General features: G+C 48.9%; 1 protein-coding gene across 1 annotated transcript in view; it reads right to left on the bottom strand.

The window, feature by feature from the left end:
- Window positions 1-3,300: 3,300 nt before the first annotated feature.
- Window positions 3,301-6,000, bottom strand: part of LOC118092517 (hexosaminidase D) — a 57,544-nt gene continuing 54,844 nt past the window's right edge. The window contains exon 17 of the transcript XR_015946826.1: window positions 3,301-3,341. The gene's annotated coding sequence lies outside the window, so the exon portion shown is untranslated. The remainder of the gene's footprint in view (window positions 3,342-6,000) is intronic.

Below are 6,000 nucleotides of genomic sequence, written 5' to 3'. Positions count from 1 at the left end.
TCTGTCTACAAGGACCCCCCCCCCCCAGCCCCTGGAGACCAGGCCTCAGAGAAAGCAGCAGCATCCGCCGCAGTAAGATTAAAGGGCAGATTAAACGGCTTCACCCACCCCCACCCCAATCGTGGAATCCCAAATGCCCTGGATTGGAAAGTGGGGGAAGGGAGCCCTGCCATTCTGGGTGGCCGGCTAGGATGCCATTTGTGCTGGGGGCAGAGCCTAGGAAAGGGAGGGGCGGCAATTGGGCCAGGTTAGAGATGGCTCAGCCCAGTTAGCCGCTCAGGAATCCACCTGGCAAGCAGAGTTCCCAGGGCTTGGCAGCTATATTTTATTCCTTTTCTTCTGGGTTTCTGATGTGATGAAGCATCTCTCTCTTCTGGCAGAAAACGGGGGTGGGGGGTATAAATAAATGACTTCCTTTACTTACTGCAGGCTAATGCATATAAGTGCATGCTTCCATTTGAGTGAACAGATTGAAAATCCCTTCACTCCATTTGCTTGTGCCAAACAGGGAAAGGGGGCTGCAAATGGAAGGGGGGGGGGGCTTGAAGATGAAGCCTGACATTTTCTCCCCAAGAAAATGAGATGGGCAGAACAAAATCGAAAACTTTTTTTATTTACTCAAGGCTTTGGATCCAATTGTGTGTTGCCGGTGCTGTTTTAATACTCCGATGGTGACAGTGTACAGAAGTTAGATGGGATTTTATATTTTTAAATTATGAGTATTTCATTGCTATCTTGCTTTTGTCCTTTTTTATATATGGTTAGGTTGCTCTGTACTCCTGGCAGACCAATGGTGGGACACAGAAATGATGTACAGATAAGTCAGGCAGCAGGAGAGCAAAATTGCTTTAGCCAGTTTTGGGACAACCTTTTGCATTTGTTCCACTCTCCTGCACCCCCTGACTAAAGTATATTTATTTCGTAATTTTATTTATTTGTTTCTTAACATGTATATACTGTACTGCTTGATTGCTATTTTTAAAACCCCTCAAAAGTACAGTGGTGAAAGTTTCCAGGTCCAACCTTGGCTGAATTTTTGCCACCTGCAGGGACGGCAGCACCACACGGTTTGGCTCTGTTTAATTGCTTAAAACCTTAGATTGCTGCAACCTGACTCCACATCCCAGCAGCTTCTGCTCCATGACTGACAGATCATGGGACACAGTTCTAGACCCCCCCCGTTTCATTAGTGCCCAGTGCCCCTGGACAGGGTCTGCTGTCGCAGAGCTACCAGAACTGACTGAAGACATATCAAGCACCTGTTCTCTCCCCCATAATGCTGGGAACCAATGGAGCCATCCAATGAAGCCGAATGTTGGAAGATGCAGGACAAATAAAAGGAAGCCCTTTTTCACACAGCGCATATGGAACTCACTCCCCAAAAGAGGCAGGGAGGGCTACCAGCTTGAATGGCTTTAAAAGAGGATTGGACAAATTCAGGCAATGTATTTTAAATATTCATTTCATAAAATGCATACACTGCTTGATTTTTTTTTAAAAAAAACAACAACTCCAAGACAAAAAGAACAAAACAATAACATTAGTAAAAACAATTAAAACATTCAGAAATTAAAACCAGCAACAGAGGCGTCTTTTCCATAGGGCTTGGTGGCTCATTGCACCAGGGTGCCGGCCTCTCAGGGGCGCCCCAGCAAGTGGGGGAGCTGCGCAGCTTTGCCAGCAGCCTCTCCTTTCCCTGCATGCCACCAGATGGTTGGCGGGGCTCAATGAGCCACTAAGCCCTATGGCTCCGCCACCGCCTCCTCTCCCTCGGCCGCAGGAATCCCCTCAGCCACCAAACGCCGAGCCACTGTTGTCTGAGGGAGCGGCGGGAGCAGTGGTGGTGGGAGCGGCTCCCGCTGGTGCCCGCCGCCCCACCACCCCCACTCCACGGGGCACAGGCAGCGGCGTGGCAACCGCCTCCTGCTCCTCGGGCCGCTGGGCAGCAGCAAGAGCGCCGGCAGTGGGCTTTCATCAGGCAGTGGAGGAGGAGGAGACGCCCCGGAGCCTCGCAAGCGAGCACGGGGTTCCAGCGGTCTGGCCAGCCACTCTGCGGCCACCACATCAGTGGCGTTTTCTGTGGGCGGCAGCTCCTGGGGCTAGGCTAGGAGGTGGTCCACAAGTTGGGCTCCAAGTTCTAAATTCTGGGCAAGGGAGGGGGCGCTGGAGGGATCTTTGTGCCATGGCACCAGATGTGCTTAAGATGGCCCTGACCAGCAATATGCTAAAAGTACATAAGCATTCAAGATATCTGGGTAGCCTTGTCTAAACAAAAATGTTTTTAGCAGCTGCTGAAAAGAGTACAGTGAAAAGGCCTGCCTGAAATCAACAGGCAGGGAGTTCCAGAGTGTACAATTGGTGCCAACCTGCTATAAGATTGATTCCTTACAAATGCCCTAAGTTGTTAAGGATGCTGTATACAAACGTCCTGAACTTGGCCCAGTGCGGATCTCTGAGCTTGTATGCTGAAAAGTCCTCACTCCGGCCAGCAATTGAGCTGCAGCATTCTGCACTTGCTGCAACTTCTGGATCAAGTGCAACAGAAGGCCCACACAGAGCGCCTTGCAGTATTCCAGTCTTGGAAGTAACCAATGCATGAAGTATTGTGACCCAGCTTTCCCAGTCCAGGAATGGCAGGCAGGACTGGTAGAGGTATTTGATGCACTGAAGCATCAGCAGCACTTCCTGGTCTATTAACCAGCAGCATTGCTCTGGGCGAGGTCCTTTGTCGTCTCATTACCTCCCAGGCCGCCATAATGGTGATGTTTCTGCCCCCTGATAATGTTTCGCTCATAGAAGTCACAGCCGGGCCTAAAGGTCAACCGGCAGACACTCCATCCCAAACAGCGATTACAGTCTTATTTAGAGGGAAAGGCTATCTTCCAATATTAAGAGCTTCCAGCAGGGAGTAGCTGTGAAGCCTTTGCAAAGGACAAACAGCCTTGAAGCTGGGAGGTGGGAAGAAGGTAGATTAGGATCTGCTAGGAGATCTCTGAATGATTTCAAGGAGATCATTAGGGATTATATGTGTGTGTGTCCCCCCCCCATGTCCTTTTTATTGTGCATTTATGATTATTTGCACTTGTGGTAGTATATGGTCAGTTAGAAGTGATCCCACATGTGCACCTGCCAAGGTTTTGGGGTGGACCTACTGTTGCATTATGCCTTTAGGTGGCAGCTGCTAGGAGTCACAAGTGGGCAAAGTACTATTGAGGGTTTCCCACTGGGACATCTGGTCAGCCACAGGATGCTGAGCTAGATAGGCCACTCGCCTCATCTTGCAGACTTGTCTTACCTTCTTATTTCCACCTAGCAGGGAGTGCTTGGCGCTGCCCAGGAATCTGCACAAACAAACGAAAATGTGTTTTTTTAAGTGGATGGTGTCATTTGTGACATCACACCCAAAATCAGCTGAAGTCGTGCTATGGTCACGTTTTGGTCCACCATCTTGATTCAAAATGGTGCCTGGTGGCATCCAAAGACTGCCACCCCCTCTGCATAGTTTGGTGACAAGATCTCAAGAGGCGTCCAAACCCCTAGAGAACAGACCAGACAGACAAACCGCTTTCCAAAATACATAGCAGATCAGCGCATGTTCCATAGCTTCCTGCTTAAATCCCATCACTTTTCATGCAACCATGTGTACGGCATGGATGCAATTCTTGGATATCAGTTTGTTCCCGAGGGTCGCATTCACACCATGCTTTTTAAACCCTTTGGAGGTCCGCCCTCCAAAAAATTTCTGGGAGTTGTAGTTTGTTAAGGGCACTGATAGTTTTTAGGAGGCCCTTATTCTACTCCCAGAACTATAAATCCCCTGTGAGGTGTGTTTGATTGTTAAACTAATCCAGCACAACTCTCAGCAGCCTTAAAAAATACTGTTCCCAGAATTACTTGGGGGAAGCCATGACTGTTTTAAAGTGCTTCAAATGTACGGTGCAGATTTGGACCTCCTCAGTATGCTACCCTCATTCAGGAAAGGCATTCTGGGTCTCGTCCTGGGATGACTCAAGTTGCTCTCTTTGCCCCTCTGTTGATCTGGCTGCAGCCTGCTAGAATAACCCCTTTGCCTCTGCCTCTGTGATTTGCCAGCCATGCCAGGCTAGGCATTCATGCATGGTGGCATCTGTCCGCCCAGCCCTTAATCCAAAGACCTCCCAGTTTATTAGAGAACAAGAGACGGGCTTAAGCAGCAGCAGATGCTCAAGGCAGCGGAAGGGCAGGAGACCTGTTTAATCAGCTTGCTGCAAACTGGTTCCGTTCTTCAAATTGACCGGGGGAACGGGTTGAGGGATTCCTGGTGCCAGAGCAGCATGGCAACCAGGGTGAGCCCAGGACTGGCAGCACCAATTCCAAACAGCTCATATACACACACCATCATCATCAAATGGTTCCTCATCACAGAATCATAGACTCGTTGGAAGGGACCACAAGGCTCATCTAGTCCAACCCTAGTCCTACAGTGCAGGAATCATTCACCCAAAGTGGGGCTTTAACCCACAACCCCAAGATTAAGAGCCTCATGTTCTACCTGGGGGAAAGTGACAACTGGGGTGCCGCGGAGCTCAAGTCCTGGGTCCAGTGTAATTCGATATCTTTATAAATGTCTTAGATGCAGGAATAGTGGGGGTGTTCATCAGATTTGCAGTTGATGGCAAACTAGGATGGGTAGCTAATACTGCAGAAGACAGATTCAAGATTCAAGATGACCTTAACAGATTGGAGAACTGGGCTGAAACTAACACAGTGAATTTCAATAGGGACAAATGTAAGGTTTTACAGATGCACAAATATAGGATGGGGGGGCACCTCCCTTGACATGCGATAAGGATCTAGCAGTCTAGTAGATCACAAGCTTAACATAAGTCAACAGTGTGATGCAGCACTGAAAAAAGAAGCTACAGTAATGCAATTCTGGGCTGCATCAGAAGAAGTATGGTGTCCAGATGAAGGGAAGTAATAGTCCAACTCTATTCTGCCTTGGCATAGCTGCCAAGTTTTCCCTTTTCTCGCGAGGAAGCCTATTCAGCATAAGGGAATTTCCCTTAAAAAAAGGGAGAACTTGGCAGCTATGTGCCTTGGTCAGAGCCCACCTCGACTAGTGCGCCCAGTTCTAGGCACCACAGTTTAAAAAGGATATTGACGAGCTGGAAGGTATGTAGAGAAGGGCAACCAAGATGATAAAAGTGTCTGGAAGCCAAGCCTTATGAAGAACACTTGAGGGAATTGGGTATGTTTATCCTGGTAAAGAGAAGACTGAGAGGAGATATGATAGCCACCTTCAAATATCTCAAGGGCTGTCACATGGAAGATGGAGCAAGCTTGTTTTCTCCTGTCCCAGAGGGGAGGACTCAAACCAATGGATTCAAATTATAAGGACGGACTTCCTTGAAAGGTCATGGACGCTCCTTCAGTGGAGGTTTATATAGAGAGGTTGGATGGCTCTCTGGCAGGGAATCCTTAGCTGAGATTCCTACAATGTTAGACTAGATGACCCTTGGTTCTATTATCACGGTTTGCTGAGAGGCTCCCTTACACAAATCCCTTTTAGATGGTGCAAAAGCATCATTTCATGCTGATGTTGGACTTGTGCAAGAGAATCTCCCTATGGGCTTGGATCCCTCAATCTCTCACACAACTGCATGCCCGATGCTCCCCCCCCCCAGAAGCAGCTACTTGTGGGAAGGCGGCCTCCGAGATCAACTTCCACGGTTGCTAGACACAGACTTGCTTGGGGATTTCCGCATGACAGGTCAGACAATACCCTGCTGCAACAAAATGTCGCAGCCTCTCCCCACCTGCTTAGAAATTCTCTCACTCAGGGCTCAAGCAGCCTTGTACAGGAATAGGAGCCTTGTATAGAAAGCTGCCTTACATTGAGTCAGACCATTGGTCCATCTAGCTCAGTATTGTCTACACTGACTGGCAGCAGCACTCCAGGATTTGGACAGAAGATCTTCCCAGCCGTACCTGGAGATGCCGGGGATTGAACCAGGGACC

Source organism: Zootoca vivipara, chromosome 13 (assembly GCF_965207765.1).
Source record: "Zootoca vivipara chromosome 13, rZooViv2.hap1.1, whole genome shotgun sequence".
Taxonomy (NCBI): Eukaryota; Metazoa; Chordata; class Lepidosauria; order Squamata; family Lacertidae; genus Zootoca; species Zootoca vivipara.
This window is presented reverse-complemented; position numbering and strand designations above follow the sequence as displayed.